Source organism: Schistocerca cancellata, chromosome 2, assembly GCF_023864275.1.
Source record: "Schistocerca cancellata isolate TAMUIC-IGC-003103 chromosome 2, iqSchCanc2.1, whole genome shotgun sequence".
Classification (NCBI taxonomy): domain Eukaryota; kingdom Metazoa; phylum Arthropoda; class Insecta; order Orthoptera; family Acrididae; genus Schistocerca; species Schistocerca cancellata.
Window position 1 is genome coordinate 1111089615 of NC_064627.1, and position 21061 is coordinate 1111110675.

General features: G+C 49.6%; 21 non-coding genes across 21 annotated transcripts; 11 read left to right on the top strand and 10 right to left on the bottom strand.

The window, feature by feature from the left end:
- The first annotated feature begins 496 nt into the window (after positions 1 to 496).
- Trnal-uaa (transfer RNA leucine (anticodon UAA)) lies at positions 497 to 580 on the top strand. The gene has a single exon. It is a non-coding gene; the product is annotated as a tRNA-Leu (tRNA).
- Positions 581 to 1706: 1126 nt separating this feature from the next.
- Positions 1707 to 1778, bottom strand: Trnag-ccc (transfer RNA glycine (anticodon CCC)). Its single transcript has one exon. It is a non-coding gene; the product is annotated as a tRNA-Gly (tRNA).
- A 683-nt stretch (positions 1779 to 2461) lies between these two features.
- Positions 2462 to 2545, top strand: Trnal-uaa (transfer RNA leucine (anticodon UAA)). The gene has a single exon. It is a non-coding gene; the product is annotated as a tRNA-Leu (tRNA).
- Positions 2546 to 3685: 1140 nt separating this feature from the next.
- Trnag-ccc (transfer RNA glycine (anticodon CCC)) lies at positions 3686 to 3757 on the bottom strand. The gene has a single exon. It is a non-coding gene; the product is annotated as a tRNA-Gly (tRNA).
- Positions 3758 to 4440: 683 nt separating this feature from the next.
- Trnal-uaa (transfer RNA leucine (anticodon UAA)) lies at positions 4441 to 4524 on the top strand. The gene has a single exon. It is a non-coding gene; the product is annotated as a tRNA-Leu (tRNA).
- A 1115-nt stretch (positions 4525 to 5639) lies between these two features.
- Trnag-ccc (transfer RNA glycine (anticodon CCC)) lies at positions 5640 to 5711 on the bottom strand. Its single transcript has one exon. It is a non-coding gene; the product is annotated as a tRNA-Gly (tRNA).
- Positions 5712 to 6394: 683 nt separating this feature from the next.
- Positions 6395 to 6478, top strand: Trnal-uaa (transfer RNA leucine (anticodon UAA)). Its single transcript has one exon. It is a non-coding gene; the product is annotated as a tRNA-Leu (tRNA).
- A 1115-nt stretch (positions 6479 to 7593) lies between these two features.
- On the bottom strand, positions 7594 to 7665 carry Trnag-ccc (transfer RNA glycine (anticodon CCC)). The gene has a single exon. It is a non-coding gene; the product is annotated as a tRNA-Gly (tRNA).
- A 683-nt stretch (positions 7666 to 8348) lies between these two features.
- On the top strand, positions 8349 to 8432 carry Trnal-uaa (transfer RNA leucine (anticodon UAA)). Its single transcript has one exon. It is a non-coding gene; the product is annotated as a tRNA-Leu (tRNA).
- A 1126-nt stretch (positions 8433 to 9558) lies between these two features.
- Trnag-ccc (transfer RNA glycine (anticodon CCC)) lies at positions 9559 to 9630 on the bottom strand. The gene has a single exon. It is a non-coding gene; the product is annotated as a tRNA-Gly (tRNA).
- Positions 9631 to 10313: 683 nt separating this feature from the next.
- On the top strand, positions 10314 to 10397 carry Trnal-uaa (transfer RNA leucine (anticodon UAA)). Its single transcript has one exon. It is a non-coding gene; the product is annotated as a tRNA-Leu (tRNA).
- Positions 10398 to 11524: 1127 nt separating this feature from the next.
- Trnag-ccc (transfer RNA glycine (anticodon CCC)) lies at positions 11525 to 11596 on the bottom strand. The gene has a single exon. It is a non-coding gene; the product is annotated as a tRNA-Gly (tRNA).
- Positions 11597 to 12279: 683 nt separating this feature from the next.
- Trnal-uaa (transfer RNA leucine (anticodon UAA)) lies at positions 12280 to 12363 on the top strand. Its single transcript has one exon. It is a non-coding gene; the product is annotated as a tRNA-Leu (tRNA).
- A 1127-nt stretch (positions 12364 to 13490) lies between these two features.
- Trnag-ccc (transfer RNA glycine (anticodon CCC)) lies at positions 13491 to 13562 on the bottom strand. The gene has a single exon. It is a non-coding gene; the product is annotated as a tRNA-Gly (tRNA).
- A 683-nt stretch (positions 13563 to 14245) lies between these two features.
- Positions 14246 to 14329, top strand: Trnal-uaa (transfer RNA leucine (anticodon UAA)). Its single transcript has one exon. It is a non-coding gene; the product is annotated as a tRNA-Leu (tRNA).
- Positions 14330 to 15444: 1115 nt separating this feature from the next.
- On the bottom strand, positions 15445 to 15516 carry Trnag-ccc (transfer RNA glycine (anticodon CCC)). Its single transcript has one exon. It is a non-coding gene; the product is annotated as a tRNA-Gly (tRNA).
- Positions 15517 to 16199: 683 nt separating this feature from the next.
- Positions 16200 to 16283, top strand: Trnal-uaa (transfer RNA leucine (anticodon UAA)). The gene has a single exon. It is a non-coding gene; the product is annotated as a tRNA-Leu (tRNA).
- A 1127-nt stretch (positions 16284 to 17410) lies between these two features.
- Positions 17411 to 17482, bottom strand: Trnag-ccc (transfer RNA glycine (anticodon CCC)). Its single transcript has one exon. It is a non-coding gene; the product is annotated as a tRNA-Gly (tRNA).
- Positions 17483 to 18165: 683 nt separating this feature from the next.
- Trnal-uaa (transfer RNA leucine (anticodon UAA)) lies at positions 18166 to 18249 on the top strand. Its single transcript has one exon. It is a non-coding gene; the product is annotated as a tRNA-Leu (tRNA).
- Positions 18250 to 19376: 1127 nt separating this feature from the next.
- Positions 19377 to 19448, bottom strand: Trnag-ccc (transfer RNA glycine (anticodon CCC)). The gene has a single exon. It is a non-coding gene; the product is annotated as a tRNA-Gly (tRNA).
- Positions 19449 to 20130: 682 nt separating this feature from the next.
- Positions 20131 to 20214, top strand: Trnal-uaa (transfer RNA leucine (anticodon UAA)). The gene has a single exon. It is a non-coding gene; the product is annotated as a tRNA-Leu (tRNA).
- The last annotated feature ends 847 nt before the right edge of the window (positions 20215 to 21061 follow it).

Consider the following 21061-nt stretch of genomic DNA (forward strand, 5'->3'; position numbering starts at 1 on the left):
CTTTAATTTACAGCAGCGTGATAAAAGAAATATCTAATGTGACGTACTTACTGACGATCCAGAGACGATTGAGCATATGTGTGCCAGTCCAGAAGTAGAAAGCGCGTACGTATCATAGTGTTAAGTTGGTTAGTTTGATGCTCGCCTGGAGCATATCATTGGCTTCCCGTAAGGGTGAAATGCACAGCGTAGCCGTTGATAGGGAACGGCCTTTTCTTGTCATTCGTTGTTTTCTCTGCGCCGATGTAAAAATTGATAATTAGAGTTCTGCTCGTTCTACTAAAGACAGATGGCGACGGAAAACAACGGTGTAAGGCACCATATTTAAGCTGTGGTTCCCGAAAGTGAGGGTGGGGTGCAACCTCACATCTGACAACTCGTCTAAAATACTCTAAAAAAACGTATTTCCTTCACACAAGAAAAAACAAGCAAATTTCGCAGTCAGGCTCTGGAGATGAAGCTAGAAACGACGGCAGCACGTTATTTGCGCTCGCACGTCAGATTGGCCGAGCGGTCTAAGGCGCCAGATTTAAGCTCTGGTTCCCGAAAGGGAGCGTGGGTTCGAACCCCACATCTGACAATGAATTTTAAATATTCCAAAACTGCCCATTTCCTTCGTGCGGGAAAGCAAGTAAATTACGCGCAAACAGGTTCGAGAGATATTATTAGAGATGGCAGTGATTACGGAGCTTGCCCTGCAAGTCTGATTGCCTGGCGGTCAGAAGGAATGGAAAGCTGTTAGGAGACATGGCTTTCAGCCAGGCGGCCCGGATTCGATTCCCGGTAGCCGAACATACTTTTGTTTGCTGAGTCTTGGCTATTCTCAGGGCGTTTACGTTTTCTTTGTGTTGTGCTTTTTGGGTCCAAGCGTCAAGAAAGCAAAAGTCAACGAAAGCAGATACGTGTATAAATGACTGGCAGGGCAGTAACGAAGGTGGATGAGCCGGTGGACCGGGTATTGGACTGCTGACGTGGCCCCATTGCACAGCTCGTCAGCTCAGTAGGTTAGAGCGCCGTGCTGTGAACACAAAGGCCATGTATTCGATCGCAGCAAGTGCCATTTAATTTTTCTCTCGTAAAAGACAGTGCTTCCTCCAGCGAGACACTGCCATGTAAATACCAAGTGACATGCACAACAAGCAATATGTCTGCACGTTTCGCGGCGTTGCGGCTAACGGCCATAGCACGCTGAGTGCAGCGGTTCTCGTCTGTTCATTGTAGTTAAGAACCGTTGGGCGTGGTTAGTACTTGGATGGGTGACCAGCTGGGAGCTCGACCTGCATTTGGCTTCTTTCATTTTGCCTTTTTACTTCGCTTTCGTTGCTGCTTAGCGTTAATGATGCTGTCCAGCACGCTGACGCCACTCTTGCCTCTCGGTACACTAAGGCGCGAATCTGTGGCCACAATAAAATGAAAGGTTCTGTCGTGTGTTTGTCGTTTTTTGGTCTCTCACAGTCGTTTCTCGCGCCTGCCCTCTACATATATGCCCGTTTCCAAGCGTCAGCTTTCGCGTCAGCCGAGCAAAGTCGAGACAAGTCGACACATGGAGACACACGATGCTGTGAAACGAAATCCGGCGACTAGCGCACTGGCTACACGGAGTGAGACGTGGGGCGAAGGAAAACTATTCGTAACGCGACAGTTCTCAGTTACGAGGATCGCGTTACGTTACGTGGAATATCCCTAGAAGAAAAATGTACGTGTCGTGCGGTGGCCGGGAATCGAACCCGGATCAACTGCTTGGGAAGCAACCATGCTGACCGTTACACCACCACCGCCTTGCGCTGCGCTTCACTCACGCCGCGATTTGTCGGCTAGCCTCCTGCCACCAGAGGCCGAAGGCGAAGGCGCTGTAGGCGCTCAACGCCAGGGCGGAGGTGAGCACATCTGAACGCAGTGTGTAGGTGCTGCTAGGACGATGTAGCGTAACTAGAAGCAGAACTGACAGCCGTTGAAGAAACTGCCCTTTAATTTACAGCAGCGTGATAAAAGAAATATCTAATGTGACGTACTTACTGACGATCCAGAGACGATTGAGCATATGTGTGCCAGTCCAGAAGTAGAAAGCGCGTACGTATCATAGTGTTAAGTTGGTTAGTTTGATGCTCGCCTGGAGCATATCATTGGCTTCCCGTAAGGGTGAAATGCACAGCGTAGCCGTTGATAGGGAACGGCCTTTTCTTGTCATTCGTTGTTTTCTCTGCGCCAATGTAAAAATTGATAATTAGAGTTCTGCTCGTTCTACTAAAGACAGATGGCGACGGAAAACAACGGTGTAAGGCACCATATTTAAGCTGTGGTTCCCGAAAGTGAGGGTGGGGTGCAACCTCACATCTGACAACTCGTCTAAAATACTCTAAAAAAACGTATTTCCTTCACACAAGAAAAAACAAGCAAATTTCGCAGTCAGGCTCTGGAGATGAAGCTAGAAACGACGGCAGCACGTTATTTGCGCTCGCCCGTCAGATTGGCCGAGCGGTCTAAGGCGCCAGATTTAAGCTCTGGTTCCCGAAAGGGAGCGTGGGTTCGAACCCCACATCTGACAATGAATTTTAAATATTCCAAAACTGCCCATTTCCTTCGTGCGGGAAAGCAAGTAAATTACGCGCAAACAGGTTCGAGAGATATTATTAGAGATGGCAGTGATTACGGAGCTTGCCCTGCAAGTCTGATTGCCTGGCGGTCAGAAGGAATGGAAAGCTGTTAGAAGACATGGCTTTCAGCCAGGCGGCCCGGATTCGATTCCCGGTAGCCGAACCGGATTCGATTCCCGGTAGCCGAACATACTTTTGTTTGCTGAGTCTTGGCTATTCTCAGGGCGTTTACGTTTTCTTTGTGTTGTGCTTTTTGGGTCCAAGCGTCAAGAAAGCAAAAGTCAACGAAAGCAGATACGTGTATAAATGACTGGCAGGGCAGTAACGAAGGTGGATGAGCCGGTGGACCGGGTATTGGACTGCTGACGTGGCCCCATTGCACAGCTCGTCAGCTCAGTAGGTTAGAGCGCCGTGCTGTGAACACAAAGGCCATGTATTCGATCGCAGCAAGTGCCATTTAATTTTTCTCTCGTAAAAGACAGTGCTTCCTCCAGCGAGACACTGCCATGTAAATACCAAGTGACATGCACAACAAGCAATATGTCTGCACGTTTCGCGGCGTTGCGGCTAACGGCCATAGCACGCTGAGTGCAGCGGTTCTCGTCTGTTCATTGTAGTTAAGAACCGTTGGGCGTGGTTAGTACTTGGATGGGTGACCAGCTGGGAGCTCGACCTGCATTTGGCTTCTTTCATTTTGCCTTTTTACTTCGCTTTCGTTGCTGCTTAGCGTTAATGATGCTGTCCAGCACGCTGACGCCACTCTTGCCTCTCGGTACACTAAGGCGCGAATCTGTGGCCACAATAAAATGAAAGGTTCTGTCGTGTGTTTGTCGTTTTTTGGTCTCTCACAGTCGTTTCTCGCGCCTGCCCTCTACATATATGCCCGTTTCCAAGCGTCAGCTTTCGCAAAGTCGAGACAAGTCGACACATGGAGACACACGATGCTGTGAAACGAAATCCGGCGACTAGCGCACTGGCTACACGGAGTGAGACGTGGGGCGAAGGAAAACTATTCGTAACGCGACAGTTCTCAGTTACGAGGATCGCGTTACGTTACGTGGAATATCCCTAGAAGAAAAATGTACGTGTCGTGCGGTGGCCGGGAATCGAACCCGGATCAACTGCTTGGGAAGCAACCATGCTGACCGTTACACCACCACCGCCTTGCGCTGCGCTTCACTCACGCCGCGATTTGTCGGCTAGCCTCCTGCCACCAGAGGCCGAAGGCGAAGGCGCTGTAGGCGCTCAACGCCAGGGCGGAGGTGAGCACATCTGAACGCAGTGTGTAGGTGCTGCTAGGACGATGTAGCGTAACTAGAAGCAGAACTGACAGCCGTTGAAGAAACTGCCCTTTAATTTACAGCAGCGTGATAAAAGAAATATCTAATGTGACGTACTTACTGACGATCCAGAGACGATTGAGCATATGTGTGCCAGTCCAGAAGTAGAAAGCGCGTACGTATCATAGTGTTAAGTTGGTTAGTTTGATGCTCGCCTGGAGCATATCATTGGCTTCCCGTAAGGGTGAAATGCACAGCGTAGCCGTTGATAGGGAACGGCCTTTTCTTGTCATTCGTTGTTTTCTCTGCGCCAATGTAAAAATTGATAATTAGAGTTCTGCTCGTTCTACTAAAGACAGATGGCGACGGAAAACAACGGTGTAAGGCACCATATTTAAGCTGTGGTTCCCGAAAGTGAGGGTGGGGTGCAACCTCACATCTGACAACTCGTCTAAAATACTCTAAAAAAACGTATTTCCTTCACACAAGAAAAAACAAGCAAATTTCGCAGTCAGGCTCTGGAGATGAAGCTAGAAACGACGGCAGCACGTTATTTGCGCTCGCACGTCAGATTGGCCGAGCGGTCTAAGGCGCCAGATTTAAGCTCTGGTTCCCGAAAGGGAGCGTGGGTTCGAACCCCACATCTGACAATGAATTTTAAATATTCCAAAACTGCCCATTTCCTTCGTGCGGGAAAGCAAGTAAATTACGCGCAAACAGGTTCGAGAGATATTATTAGAGATGGCAGTGATTACGGAGCTTGCCCTGCAAGTCTGATTGCCTGGCGGTCAGAAGGAATGGAAAGCTGTTAGGAGACATGGCTTTCAGCCAGGCGGCCCGGATTCGATTCCCGGTAGCCGAACATACTTTTGTTTGCTGAGTCTTGGCTATTCTCAGGGCGTTTACGTTTTCTTTGTGTTGTGCTTTTTGGGTCCAAGCGTCAAGAAAGCAAAAGTCAACGAAAGCAGATACGTGTATAAATGACTGGCAGGGCAGTAACGAAGGTGGATGAGCCGGTGGACCGGGTATTGGACTGCTGACGTGGCCCCATTGCACAGCTCGTCAGCTCAGTAGGTTAGAGCGCCGTGCTGTGAACACAAAGGCCATGTATTCGATCGCAGCAAGTGCCATTTAATTTTTCTCTCGTAAAAGACAGTGCTTCCTCCAGCGAGACACTGCCATGTAAATACCAAGTGACATGCACAACAAGCAATATGTCTGCACGTTTCGCGGCGTTGCGGCTAACGGCCATAGCACGCTGAGTGCAGCGGTTCTCGTCTGTTCATTGTAGTTAAGAACCGTTGGGCGTGATTAGTACTTGGATGGGTGACCAGCTGGGAGCTCGACCTGCATTTGGCTTCTTTCATTTTGCCTTTTTACTTCGCTTTCGTTGCTGCTTAGCGTTAATGATGCTGTCCAGCACGCTGACGCCACTCTTGCCTCTCGGTACACTAAGGCGCGAATCTGTGGCCACAATAAAATGAAAGGTTCTGTCGTGTGTTTGTCGTTTTTTGGTCTCTCACAGTCGTTTCTCGCGCCTGCCCTCTACATATATGCCCGTTTCCAAGCGTCAGCTTTCGCAAAGTCGAGACAAGTCGACACATGGAGACACACGATGCTGTGAAACGAAATCCGGCGACTAGCGCACTGGCTACACGGAGTGAGACGTGGGGCGAAGGAAAACTATTCGTAACGCGACAGTTCTCAGTTACGAGGATCGCGTTACGTTACGTGGAATATCCCTAGAAGAAAAATGTACGTGTCGTGCGGTGGCCGGGAATCGAACCCGGATCAACTGCTTGGGAAGCAACCATGCTGACCGTTACACCACCACCGCCTTGCGCTGTGCTTCACTCACGCCGCGATGTGTCGGCTACCCTCCTGCCACCAGAGGCCGAAGGCGAAGGCGCTGTAGGCGCTCAACGCCAGGGCGGAGGTGAGCACATCTGAACGCAGTGTGTAGGTGCTGCTAGGACGATGTTGCGTAACTAGAAGCAGAACTGACAGCCGTTGAAGAAACTGCCCTTTAATTTACAGCAGCGTGATAAAAGAAATATCTAATGTGACGTACTTACTGACGATCCAGAGACGATTGAGCATATGTGTGCCAGTCCAGAAGTAGAAAGCGCGTACGTATCATAGTGTTAAGTTGGTTAGTTTGATGCTCGCCTGGAGCATATCATTGGCTTCCCGTAAGGGTGAAATGCACAGCGTAGCCGTTGATAGGGAACGGCCTTTTCTTGTCATTCGTTGTTTTCTCTGCGCCAATGTAAAAATTGATAATTAGAGTTCTGCTCGTTCTACTAAAGACAGATGGCGACGGAAAACAACGGTGTAAGGCACCATATTTAAGCTGTGGTTCCCGAAAGTGAGGGTGGGGTGCAACCTCACATCTGACAACTCGTCTAAAATACTCTAAAAAAACGTATTTCCTTCACACAAGAAAAAACAAGCAAATTTCGCAGTCAGGCTCTGGAGATGAAGCTAGAAACGACGGCAGCACGTTATTTGCGCTCGCACGTCAGATTGGCCGAGCGGTCTAAGGCGCCAGATTTAAGCTCTGGTTCCCGAAAGGGAGCGTGGGTTCGAACCCCACATCTGACAATGAATTTTAAATATTCCAAAACTGCCCATTTCCTTCGTGCGGGAAAGCAAGTAAATTACGCGCAAACAGGTTCGAGAGATATTATTAGAGATGGCAGTGATTACGGAGCTTGCCCTGCAAGTCTGATTGCCTGGCGGTCAGAAGGAATGGAAAGCTGTTAGGAGACATGGCTTTCAGCCAGGCGGCCCGGATTCGATTCCCGGTAGCCGAACATACTTTTGTTTGCTGAGTCTTGGCTATTCTCAGGGCGTTTACGTTTTCTTTGTGTTGTGCTTTTTGGGTCCAAGCGTCAAGAAAGCAAAAGTCAACGAAAGCAGATACGTGTATAAATGACTGGCAGGGCAGTAACGAAGGTGGATGAGCCGGTGGACCGGGTATTGGACTGCTGACGTGGCCCCATTGCACAGCTCGTCAGCTCAGTAGGTTAGAGCGCCGTGCTGTGAACACAAAGGCCATGTATTCGATCGCAGCAAGTGCCATTTAATTTTTCTCTCGTAAAAGACAGTGCTTCCTCCAGCGAGACACTGTCATGTAAATACCAAGTGACATGCACAACAAGCAATATGTCTGCACGTTTCGCGGCTTTGCGGCTAACGGCCATAGCACGCTGAGTGCAGCGGTTCTCGTCTGTTCATTGTAGTTAAGAACCGTTGGGCGTGGTTAGTACTTGGATGGGTGACCAGCTGGGAGCTCGACCTGCATTTGGCTTCTTTCATTTTGCCTTTTTACTTCGCTTTCGTTGCTGCTTAGCGTTAATGATGCTGTCCAGCACGCTGACGCCACTCTTGCCTCTCGGTACACTAAGGCGCGAATCTGTGGCCACAATAAAATGAAAGGTTCTGTCGTGTGTTTGTCGTTTTTTGGTCTCTCACAGTCGTTTCTCGCGCCTGCCCTCTACATATATGCCCGTTTCCAAGCGTCAGCTTTCGCAAAGTCGAGACAAGTCGACACATGGAGACACACGATGCTGTGAAACGAAATCCGGCGACTAGCGCACTGGCTACACGGAGTGAGACGTGGGGCGAAGGAAAACTATTCGTAACGCGACAGTTCTCAGTTACGAGGATCGCGTTACGTTACGTGGAATATCCCTAGAAGAAAAATGTACGTGTCGTGCGGTGGCCGGGAATCGAACCCGGATCAACTGCTTGGGAAGCAACCATGCTGACCGTTACACCACCACCGCCTTGCGCTGTGCTTCACTCACGCCGCGATGTGTCGGCTACCCTCCTGCCACCAGAGGCCGAAGGCGAAGGCGCTGTAGGCGCTCAACGCCAGGGCGGAGGTGAGCACATCTGAACGCAGTGTGTAGGTGCTGCTAGGACGATGTTGCGTAACTAGAAGCAGAACTGACAGCCGTTGAAGAAACTGCCCTTTAATTTACAGCAGCGTGATAAAAGAAATATCTAATGTGACGTACTTACTGACGATCCAGAGACGATTGAGCATATGTGTGCCAGTCCAGAAGTAGAAAGCGCGTACGTATCATAGTGTTAAGTTGGTTAGTTTGATGCTCGCCTGGAGCATATCATTGGCTTCCCGTAAGGGTGAAATGCACAGCGTAGCCGTTGATAGGGAACGGCCTTTTCTTGTCATTCGTTGTTTTCTCTGCGCCAATGTAAAAATTGATAATTAGAGTTCTGCTCGTTCTACTAAAGACAGATGGCGACGGAAAACAACGGTGTAAGGCACCATATTTAAGCTGTGGTTCCCGAAAGTGAGGGTGGGGTGCAACCTCACATCTGACAACTCGTCTAAAATACTCTAAAAAAACGTATTTCCTTCACACAAGAAAAAACAAGCAAATTTCGCAGTCAGGCTCTGGAGATGAAGCTAGAAACGACGGCAGCACGTTATTTGCGCTCGCACGTCAGATTGGCCGAGCGGTCTAAGGCGCCAGATTTAAGCTCTGGTTCCCGAAAGGGAGCGTGGGTTCGAACCCCACATCTGACAATGAATTTTAAATATTCCAAAACTGCCCATTTCCTTCGTGCGGGAAAGCAAGTAAATTACGCGCAAACAGGTTCGAGAGATATTATTAGAGATGGCAGTGATTACGGAGCTTGCCCTGCAAGTCTGATTGCCTGGCGGTCAGAAGGAATGGAAAGCTGTTAGGAGACATGGCTTTCAGCCAGGCGGCCCGGATTCGATTCCCGGTAGCCGAACATACTTTTGTTTGCTGAGTCTTGGCTATTCTCAGGGCGTTTACGTTTTCTTTGTGTTGTGCTTTTTGGGTCCAAGCGTCAAGAAAGCAAAAGTCAACGAAAGCAGATACGTGTATAAATGACTGGCAGGGCAGTAACGAAGGTGGATGAGCCGGTGGACCGGGTATTGGACTGCTGACGTGGCCCCATTGCACAGCTCGTCAGCTCAGTAGGTTAGAGCGCCGTGCTGTGAACACAAAGGCCATGTATTCGATCGCAGCAAGTGCCATTTAATTTTTCTCTCGTAAAAGACAGTGCTTCCTCCAGCGAGACACTGCCATGTAAATACCAAGTGACATGCACAACAAGCAATATGTCTGCACGTTTCGCGGCGTTGCGGCTAACGGCCATAGCACGCTGAGTGCAGCGGTTCTCGTCTGTTCATTGTAGTTAAGAACCGTTGGGCGTGGTTAGTACTTGGATGGGTGACCAGCTGGGAGCTCGACCTGCATTTGGCTTCTTTCATTTTGCCTTTTTACTTCGCTTTCGTTGCTGCTTAGCGTTAATGATGCTGTCCAGCACGCTGACGCCACTCTTGCCTCTCGGTACACTAAGGCGCGAATCTGTGGCCACAATAAAATGAAAGGTTCTGTCGTGTGTTTGTCGTTTTTTGGTCTCTCACAGTCGTTTCTCGCGCCTGCCCTCTACATATATGCCCGTTTCCAAGCGTCAGCTTTCGCGTCAGCCGAGCAAAGTCGAGACAAGTCGACACATGGAGACACACGATGCTGTGAAACGAAATCCGGCGACTAGCGCACTGGCTACACGGAGTGAGACGTGGGGCGAAGGAAAACTATTCGTAACGCGACAGTTCTCAGTTACGAGGATCGCGTTACGTTACGTGGAATATCCCTAGAAGAAAAATGTACGTGTCGTGCGGTGGCCGGGAATCGAACCCGGATCAACTGCTTGGGAAGCAACCATGCTGACCGTTACACCACCACCGCCTTGCGCTGTGCTTCACTCACGCCGCGATGTGTCGGCTACCCTCCTGCCACCAGAGGCCGAAGGCGAAGGCGCTGTAGGCGCTCAACGCCAGGGCGGAGGTGAGCACATCTGAACGCAGTGTGTAGGTGCTGCTAGGACGATGTTGCGTAACTAGAAGCAGAACTGACAGCCGTTGAAGAAACTGCCCTTTAATTTACAGCAGCGTGATAAAAGAAATATCTAATGTGACGTACTTACTGACGATCCAGAGACGATTGAGCATATGTGTGCCAGTCCAGAAGTAGAAAGCGCGTACGTATCATAGTGTTAAGTTGGTTAGTTTGATGCTCGCCTGGAGCATATCATTGGCTTCCCGTAAGGGTGAAATGCACAGCGTAGCCGTTGATAGGGAACGGCCTTTTCTTGTCATTCGTTGTTTTCTCTGCGCCAATGTAAAAATTGATAATTAGAGTTCTGCTCGTTCTACTAAAGACAGATGGCGACGGAAAACAACGGTGTAAGGCACCATATTTAAGCTGTGGTTCCCGAAAGTGAGGGTGGGGTGCAACCTCACATCTGACAACTCGTCTAAAATACTCTAAAAAAACGTATTTCCTTCACACAAGAAAAAACAAGCAAATTTCGCAGTCAGGCTCTGGAGATGAAGCTAGAAACGACGGCAGCACGTTATTTGCGCTCGCACGTCAGATTGGCCGAGCGGTCTAAGGCGCCAGATTTAAGCTCTGGTTCCCGAAAGGGAGCGTGGGTTCGAACCCCACATCTGACAATGAATTTTAAATATTCCAAAACTGCCCATTTCCTTCGTGCGGGAAAGCAAGTAAATTACGCGCAAACAGGTTCGAGAGATATTATTAGAGATGGCAGTGATTACGGAGCTTGCCCTGCAAGTCTGATTGCCTGGCGGTCAGAAGGAATGGAAAGCTGTTAGGAGACATGGCTTTCAGCCAGGCGGCCCGGATTCGATTCCCGGTAGCCGAACATACTTTTGTTTGCTGAGTCTTGGCTATTCTCAGGGCGTTTACGTTTTCTTTGTGTTGTGCTTTTTGGGTCCAAGCGTCAAGAAAGCAAAAGTCAACGAAAGCAGATACGTGTATAAATGACTGGCAGGGCAGTAACGAAGGTGGATGAGCCGGTGGACCAGGTATTGGACTGCTGACGTGGCCCCATTGCACAGCTCGTCAGCTCAGTAGGTTAGAGCGCCGTGCTGTGAACACAAAGGCCATGTATTCGATCGCAGCAAGTGCCATTTAATTTTTCTCTCGTAAAAGACAGTGCTTCCTCCAGCGAGACACTGCCATGTAAATACCAAGTGACATGCACAACAAGCAATATGTCTGCACGTTTCGCGGCGTTGCGGCTAACGGCCATAGCACGCTGAGTGCAGCGGTTCTCGTCTGTTCATTGTAGTTAAGAACCGTTGGGCGTGGTTAGTACTTGGATGGGTGACCAGCTGGGAGCTCGACCTGCATTTGGCTTCTTTCATTTTGCCTTTTTACTTCGCTTTCGTTGCTGCTTAGCGTTAATGATGCTGTCCAGCACGCTGACGCCACTCTTGCCTCTCGGTACACTAAGGCGCGAATCTGTGGCCACAATAAAATGAAAGGTTCTGTCGTGTGTTTGTCGTTTTTTGGTCTCTCACAGTCGTTTCTCGCGCCTGCCCTCTACATATATGCCCGTTTCCAAGCGTCAGCTTTCGCGTCAGCTTTCGCAAAGTCGAGACAAGTCGACACATGGAGACACACGATGCTGTGAAACGAAATCCGGCGACTAGCGCACTGGCTACACGGAGTGAGACGTGGGGCGAAGGAAAACTATTCGTAACGCGACAGTTCTCAGTTACGAGGATCGCGTTACGTTACGTGGAATATCCCTAGAAGAAAAATGTACGTGTCGTGCGGTGGCCGGGAATCGAACCCGGATCAACTGCTTGGGAAGCAACCATGCTGACCGTTACACCACCACCGCCTTGCGCTGTGCTTCACTCACGCCGCGATGTGTCGGCTACCCTCCTGCCACCAGAGGCCGAAGGCGAAGGCGCTGTAGGCGCTCAACGCCAGGGCGGAGGTGAGCACATCTGAACGCAGTGTGTAGGTGCTGCTAGGACGATGTAGCGTAACTAGAAGCAGAACTGACAGCCGTTGAAGAAACTGCCCTTTAATTTACAGCAGCGTGATAAAAGAAATATCTAATGTGACGTACTTACTGACGATCCAGAGACGATTGAGCATATGTGTGCCAGTCCAGAAGTAGAAAGCGCGTACGTATCATAGTGTTAAGTTGGTTAGTTTGATGCTCGCCTGGAGCATATCATTGGCTTCCCGTAAGGGTGAAATGCACAGCGTAGCCGTTGATAGGGAACGGCCTTTTCTTGTCATTCGTTGTTTTCTCTGCGCCAATGTAAAAATTGATAATTAGAGTTCTGCTCGTTCTACTAAAGACAGATGGCGACGGAAAACAACGGTGTAAGGCACCATATTTAAGCTGTGGTTCCCGAAAGTGAGGGTGGGGTGCAACCTCACATCTGACAACTCGTCTAAAATACTCTAAAAAAACGTATTTCCTTCACACAAGAAAAAACAAGCAAATTTCGCAGTCAGGCTCTGGAGATGAAGCTAGAAACGACGGCAGCACGTTATTTGCGCTCGCACGTCAGATTGGCCGAGCGGTCTAAGGCGCCAGATTTAAGCTCTGGTTCCCGAAAGGGAGCGTGGGTTCGAACCCCACATCTGACAATGAATTTTAAATATTCCAAAACTGCCCATTTCCTTCGTGCGGGAAAGCAAGTAAATTACGCGCAAACAGGTTCGAGAGATATTATTAGAGATGGCAGTGATTACGGAGCTTGCCCTGCAAGTCTGATTGCCTGGCGGTCAGAAGGAATGGAAAGCTGTTAGGAGACATGGCTTTCAGCCAGGCGGCCCGGATTCGATTCCCGGTAGCCGAACATACTTTTGTTTGCTGAGTCTTGGCTATTCTCAGGGCGTTTACGTTTTCTTTGTGTTGTGCTTTTTGGGTCCAAGCGTCAAGAAAGCAAAAGTCAACGAAAGCAGATACGTGTATAAATGACTGGCAGGGCAGTAACGAAGGTGGATGAGCCGGTGGACCAGGTATTGGACTGCTGACGTGGCCCCATTGCACAGCTCGTCAGCTCAGTAGGTTAGAGCGCCGTGCTGTGAACACAAAGGCCATGTATTCGATCGCAGCAAGTGCCATTTAATTTTTCTCTCGTAAAAGACAGTGCTTCCTCCAGCGAGACACTGCCATGTAAATACCAAGTGACATGCACAACAAGCAATATGTCTGCACGTTTCGCGGCGTTGCGGCTAACGGCCATAGCACGCTGAGTGCAGCGGTTCTCGTCTGTTCATTGTAGTTAAGAACCGTTGGGCGTGGTTAGTACTTGGATGGGTGACCAGCTGGGAGCTCGACCTGCATTTGGCTTCTTTCATTTTGCCTTTTTACTTCGCTTTCGTTGCTGCTTAGCGTTAATGATGCTGTCCAGCACGCTGACGCCACTCTTGCCTCTCGGTACACTAAGGCGCGAATCTGTGGCCACAATAAAATGAAAGGTTCTGTCGTGTGTTTGTCGTTTTTTGGTCTCTCACAGTCGTTTCTCGCGCCTGCCCTCTACATATATGCCCGTTTCCAAGCGTCAGCTTTCGCGTCAGCTTTCGCAAAGTCGAGACAAGTCGACACATGGAGACACACGATGCTGTGAAACGAAATCCGGCGACTAGCGCACTGGCTACACGGAGTGAGACGTGGGGCGAAGGAAAACTATTCGTAACGCGACAGTTCTCAGTTACGAGGATCGCGTTACGTTACGTGGAATATCCCTAGAAGAAAAATGTACGTGTCGTGCGGTGGCCGGGAATCGAACCCGGATCAACTGCTTGGGAAGCAACCATGCTGACCGTTACACCACCACCGCCTTGCGCTGTGCTTCACTCACGCCGCGATGTGTCGGCTACCCTCCTGCCACCAGAGGCCGAAGGCGAAGGCGCTGTAGGCGCTCAACGCCAGGGCGGAGGTGAGCACATCTGAACGCAGTGTGTAGGTGCTGCTAGGACGATGTAGCGTAACTAGAAGCAGAACTGACAGCCGTTGAAGAAACTGCCCTTTAATTTACAGCAGCGTGATAAAAGAAATATCTAATGTGACGTACTTACTGACGATCCAGAGACGATTGAGCATATGTGTGCCAGTCCAGAAGTAGAAAGCGCGTACGTATCATAGTGTTAAGTTGGTTAGTTTGATGCTCGCCTGGAGCATATCATTGGCTTCCCGTAAGGGTGAAATGCACAGCGTAGCCGTTGATAGGGAACGGCCTTTTCTTGTCATTCGTTGTTTTCTCTGCGCCAATGTAAAAATTGATAATTAGAGTTCTGCTCGTTCTACTAAAGACAGATGGCGACGGAAAACAACGGTGTAAGGCACCATATTTAAGCTGTGGTTCCCGAAAGTGAGGGTGGGGTGCAACCTCACATCTGACAACTCGTCTAAAATACTCTAAAAAAACGTATTTCCTTCACACAAGAAAAAACAAGCAAATTTCGCAGTCAGGCTCTGGAGATGAAGCTAGAAACGACGGCAGCACGTTATTTGCGCTCGCACGTCAGATTGGCCGAGCGGTCTAAGGCGCCAGATTTAAGCTCTGGTTCCCGAAAGGGAGCGTGGGTTCGAACCCCACATCTGACAATGAATTTTAAATATTCCAAAACTGCCCATTTCCTTCGTGCGGGAAAGCAAGTAAATTACGCGCAAACAGGTTCGAGAGATATTATTAGAGATGGCAGTGATTACGGAGCTTGCCCTGCAAGTCTGATTGCCTGGCGGTCAGAAGGAATGGAAAGCTGTTAGGAGACATGGCTTTCAGCCAGGCGGCCCGGATTCGATTCCCGGTAGCCGAACATACTTTTGTTTGCTGAGTCTTGGCTATTCTCAGGGCGTTTACGTTTTCTTTGTGTTGTGCTTTTTGGGTCCAAGCGTCAAGAAAGCAAAAGTCAACGAAAGCAGATACGTGTATAAATGACTGGCAGGGCAGTAACGAAGGTGGATGAGCCGGTGGACCAGGTATTGGACTGCTGACGTGGCCCCATTGCACAGCTCGTCAGCTCAGTAGGTTAGAGCGCCGTGCTGTGAACACAAAGGCCATGTATTCGATCGCAGCAAGTGCCATTTAATTTTTCTCTCGTAAAAGACAGTGCTTCCTCCAGCGAGACACTGCCATGTAAATACCAAGTGACATGCACAACAAGCAATATGTCTGCACGTTTCGCGGCGTTGCGGCTAACGGCCATAGCACGCTGAGTGCAGCGGTTCTCGTCTGTTCATTGTAGTTAAGAACCGTTGGGCGTGGTTAGTACTTGGATGGGTGACCAGCTGGGAGCTCGACCTGCATTTGGCTTCTTTCATTTTGCCTTTTTACTTCGCTTTCGTTGCTGCTTAGCGTTAATGATGCTGTCCAGCACGCTGACGCCACTCTTGCCTCTCGGTACACTAAGGCGCGAATCTGTGGCCACAATAAAATGAAAGGTTCTGTCGTGTGTTTGTCGTTTTTTGGTCTCTCACAGTCGTTTCTCGCGCCTGCCCTCTACATATATGCCCGTTTCCAAGCGTCAGCTTTCGCAAAGTCGAGACAAGTCGACACATGGAGACACACGATGCTGTGAAACGAAATCCGGCGACTAGCGCACTGGCTACACGGAGTGAGACGTGGGGCGAAGGAAAACTATTCGTAACGCGACAGTTCTCAGTTACGAGGATCGCGTTACGTTACGTGGAATATCCCTAGAAGAAAAATGTACGTGTCGTGCGGTGGCCGGGAATCGAACCCGGATCAACTGCTTGGGAAGCAACCATGCTGACCGTTACACCACCACCGCCTTGCGCTGTGCTTCACTCACGCCGCGATGTGTCGGCTACCCTCCTGCCACCAGAGGCCGAAGGCGAAGGCGCTGTAGGCGCTCAACGCCAGGGCGGAGGTGAGCACATCTGAACGCAGTGTGTAGGTGCTGCTAGGACGATGTTGCGTAACTAGAAGCAGAACTGACAGCCGTTGAAGAAACTGCCCTTTAATTTACAGCAGCGTGATAAAAGAAATATCTAATGTGACGTACTTACTGACGATCCAGAGACGATTGAGCATATGTGTGCCAGTCCAGAAGTAGAAAGCGCGTACGTATCATAGTGTTAAGTTGGTTAGTTTGATGCTCGCCTGGAGCATATCATTGGCTTCCCGTAAGGGTGAAATGCACAGCGTAGCCGTTGATAGGGAACGGCCTTTTCTTGTCATTCGTTGTTTTCTCTGCGCCAATGTAAAAATTGATAATTAGAGTTCTGCTCGTTCTACTAAAGACAGATGGCGACGGAAAACAACGGTGTAAGGCACCATATTTAAGCTGTGGTTCCCGAAAGTGAGGGTGGGGTGCAACCTCACATCTGACAACTCGTCTAAAATACTCTAAAAAAACGTATTTCCTTCACACAAGAAAAAACAAGCAAATTTCGCAGTCAGGCTCTGGAGATGAAGCTAGAAACGACGGCAGCACGTTATTTGCGCTCGCACGTCAGATTGGCCGAGCGGTCTAAGGCGCCAGATTTAAGCTCTGGTTCCCGAAAGGGAGCGTGGGTTCGAACCCCACATCTGACAATGAATTTTAAATATTCCAAAACTGCCCATTTCCTTCGTGCGGGAAAGCAAGTAAATTACGCGCAAACAGGTTCGAGAGATATTATTAGAGATGGCAGTGATTACGGAGCTTGCCCTGCAAGTCTGATTGTCTGGCGGTCAGAAGGAATGGAAAGCTGTTAGGAGACATGGCTTTCAGCCAGGCGGCCCGGATTCGATTCCCGGTAGCCGAACATACTTTTGTTTGCTGAGTCTTGGCTATTCTCAGGGCGTTTACGTTTTCTTTGTGTTGTGCTTTTTGGGTCCAAGCGTCAAGAAAGCAAAAGTCAACGAAAGCAGATACGTGTATAAATGACTGGCAGGGCAGTAACGAAGGTGGATGAGCCGGTGGACCGGGTATTGGACTGCTGACGTGGCCCCATTGCACAGCTCGTCAGCTCAGTAGGTTAGAGCGCCGTGCTGTGAACACAAAGGCCATGTATTCGATCGCAGCAAGTGCCATTTAATTTTTCTCTCGTAAAAGACAGTGCTTCCTCCAGCGAGACACTGCCATGTAAATACCAAGTGACATGCACAACAAGCAATATGTCTGCACGTTTCGCGGCGTTGCGGCTAACGGCCATAGCACGCTGAGTGCAGCGGTTCTCGTCTGTTCATTGTAGTTAAGAACCGTTGGGCGTGGTTAGTACTTGGATGGGTGACCAGCTGGGAGCTCGACCTGCATTTGGCTTCTTTCATTTTGCCTTTTTACTTCGCTTTCGTTGCTGCTTAGCGTTAATGATGCTGTCCAGCACGCTGACGCCACTCTTGCCTCTCGGTACACTAAGGCGCGAATCTGTGGCCACAATAAAATGAAAGGTTCTGTCGTGTGTTTGTCGTTTTTTGGTCTCTCACAGTCGTTTCTCGCGCCTGCCCTCTACATATATGCCCGTTTCCAAGCGTCAGCTTTCGCGTCAGCTTTCGCAAAGTCGAGACAAGTCGACACATGGAGACACACGATGCTGTGAAACGAAATCCGGCGACTAGCGCACTGGCTACACGGAGTGAGACGTGGGGCGAAGGAAAACTATTCGTAACGCGACAGTTCTCAGTTACGAGGATCGCGTTACGTTACGTGGAATATCCCTAGAAGAAAAATGTACGTGTCGTGCGGTGGCCGGGAATCGAACCCGGATCAACTGCTTGGGAAGCAACCATGCTGACCGTTACACCACCACCGCCTTGCGCTGCGCTTCACTCACGCCGCGATGTGTCGGCTACCCTCCTGCCACCAGAGGCCGAAGGCGAAGGCGCTGTAGGCGCTCAACGCCAGGGCGGAGGTGAGCACATCTGAACGCAGTGTGTAGGTGCTGCTAGGACGATGTAGCGTAACTAGAAGCAGAACTGACAGCCGTTGAAGAAACTGCCCTTTAATTTACAGCAGCGTGATAAAAGAAATATCTAATGTGACGTACTTACTGACGATCCAGAGACGATTGAGCATATGTGTGCCAGTCCAGAAGTAGAAAGCGCGTACGTATCATAGTGTTAAGTTGGTTAGTTTGATGCTCGCCTGGAGCATATCATTGGCTTCCCGTAAGGGTGAAATGCACAGCGTAGCCGTTGATAGGGAACGGCCTTTTCTTGTCATTCGTTGTTTTCTCTGCGCCAATGTAAAAATTGATAATTAGAGTTCTGCTCGTTCTACTAAAGACAGATGGCGACGGAAAACAACGGTGTAAGGCACCATATTTAAGCTGTGGTTCCCGAAAGTGAGGGTGGGGTGCAACCTCACATCTGACAACTCGTCTAAAATACTCTAAAAAAACGTATTTCCTTCACACAAGAAAAAACAAGCAAATTTCGCAGTCAGGCTCTGGAGATGAAGCTAGAAACGACGGCAGCACGTTATTTGCGCTCGCACGTCAGATTGGCCGAGCGGTCTAAGGCGCCAGATTTAAGCTCTGGTTCCCGAAAGGGAGCGTGGGTTCGAACCCCACATCTGACAATGAATTTTAAATATTCCAAAACTGCCCATTTCCTTCGTGCGGGAAAGCAAGTAAATTACGCGCAAACAGGTTCGAGAGATATTATTAGAGATGGCAGTGATTACGGAGCTTGCCCTGCAAGTCTGATTGCCTGGCGGTCAGAAGGAATGGAAAGCTGTTAGGAGACATGGCTTTCAGCCAGGCGGCCCGGATTCGATTCCCGGTAGCCGAACATACTTTTGTTTGCTGAGTCTTGGCTATTCTCAGGGCGTTTACGTTTTCTTTGTGTTGTGCTTTTTGGGTCCAAGCGTCAAGAAAGCAAAAGTCAACGAAAGCAGATACGTGTATAAATGACTGGCAGGGCAGTAACGAAGGTGGATGAGCCGGTGGACCGGGTATTGGACTGCTGACGTGGCCCCATTGCACAGCTCGTCAGCTCAGTAGGTTAGAGCGCCGTGCTGTGAACACAAAGGCCATGTATTCGATCGCAGCAAGTGCCATTTAATTTTTCTCTCGTAAAAGACAGTGCTTCCTCCAGCGAGACACTGCCATGTAAATACCAAGTGACATGCACAACAAGCAATATGTCTGCACGTTTCGCGGCGTTGCGGCTAACGGCCATAGCACGCTGAGTGCAGCGGTTCTCGTCTGTTCATTGTAGTTAAGAACCGTTGGGCGTGGTTAGTACTTGGATGGGTGACCAGCTGGGAGCTCGACCTGCATTTGGCTTCTTTCATTTTGCCTTTTTACTTCGCTTTCGTTGCTGCTTAGCGTTAATGATGCTGTCCAGCACGCTGACGCCACTCTTGCCTCTCGGTACACTAAGGCGCGAATCTGTGGCCACAATAAAATGAAAGGTTCTGTCGTGTGTTTGTCGTTTTTTGGTCTCTCACAGTCGTTTCTCGCGCCTGCCCTCTACATATATGCCCGTTTCCAAGCGTCAGCTTTCGCGTCAGCTTTCGCAAAGTCGAGACAAGTCGACACATGGAGACACACGATGCTGTGAAACGAAATCCGGCGACTAGCGCACTGGCTACACGGAGTGAGACGTGGGGCGAAGGAAAACTATTCGTAACGCGACAGTTCTCAGTTACGAGGATCGCGTTACGTTACGTGGAATATCCCTAGAAGAAAAATGTACGTGTCGTGCGGTGGCCGGGAATCGAACCCGGATCAACTGCTTGGGAAGCAACCATGCTGACCGTTACACCACCACCGCCTTGCGCTGTGCTTCACTCACGCCGCGATGTGTCGGCTACCCTCCTGCCACCAGAGGCCGAAGGCGAAGGCGCTGTAGGCGCTCAACGCCAGGGCGGAGGTGAGCACATCTGAACGCAGTGTGTAGGTGCTGCTAGGACGATGTTGCGTAACTAGAAGCAGAACTGACAGCCGTTGAAGAAACTGCCCTTTAATTTACAGCAGCGTGATAAAAGAAATATCTAATGTGACGTACTTACTGACGATCCAGAGACGATTGAGCATATGTGTGCCAGTCCAGAAGTAGAAAGCGCGTACGTATCATAGTGTTAAGTTGGTTAGTTTGATGCTCGCCTGGAGCATATCATTGGCTTCCCGTAAGGGTGAAATGCACAGCGTAGCCGTTGATAGGGAACGGCCTTTTCTTGTCATTCGTTGTTTTCTCTGCGCCAATGTAAAAATTGATAATTAGAGTTCTGCTCGTTCTACTAAAGACAGATGGCGACGGAAAACAACGGTGTAAGGCACCATATTTAAGCTGTGGTTCCCGAAAGTGAGGGTGGGGTGCAACCTCACATCTGACAACTCGTCTAAAATACTCTAAAAAACGTATTTCCTTCACACAAGAAAAAACAAGCAAATTTCGCAGTCAGGCTCTGGAGATGAAGCTAGAAACGACGGCAGCACGTTATTTGCGCTCGCACGTCAGATTGGCCGAGCGGTCTAAGGCGCCAGATTTAAGCTCTGGTTCCCGAAAGGGAGCGTGGGTTCGAACCCCACATCTGACAATGAATTTTAAATATTCCAAAACTGCCCATTTCCTTCGTGCGGGAAAGCAAGTAAATTACGCGCAAACAGGTTCGAGAGATATTATTAGAGATGGCAGTGATTACGGAGCTTGCCCTGCAAGTCTGATTGCCTGGCGGTCAGAAGGAATGGAAAGCTGTTAGGAGACATAGCTTTCAGCCAGGCGGCCCGGATTCGATTCCCGGTAGCCGAACATACTTTTGTTTGCTGAGTCTTGGCTATTCTCAGGGCGTTTACGTTTTCTTTGTGTTGTGCTTTTTGGGTCCAAGCGTCAAGAAAGCAAAAGTCAACGAAAGCAGATACGTGTATAAATGACTGGCAGGGCAGTAACGAAGGTGGATGAGCCGGTGGACCGGGTATTGGACTGCTGACGTGGCCCCATTGCACAGCTCGTCAGCTCAGTAGGTTAGAGCGCCGTGCTGTGAACACAAAGGCCATGTATTCGATCGCAGCAAGTGCCATTTAATTTTTCTCTCGTAAAAGACAGTGCTTCCTCCAGCGAGACACTGCCATGTAAATACCAAGTGACATGCACAACAAGCAATATGTCTGCACGTTTCGCGGCGTTGCGGCTAACGGCCATAGCACGCTGAGTGCAGCGGTTCTCGTCTGTTCATTGTAGTTAAGAACCGTTGGGCGTGGTTAGTACTTGGATGGGTGACCAGCTGGGAGCTCGACCTGCATTTGGCTTCTTTCATTTTGCCTTTTTACTTCGCTTTCGTTGCTGCTTAGCGTTAATGATGCTGTCCAGCACGCTGACGCCACTCTTGCCTCTCGGTACACTAAGGCGCGAATCTGTGGCCACAATAAAATGAAAGGTTCTGTCGT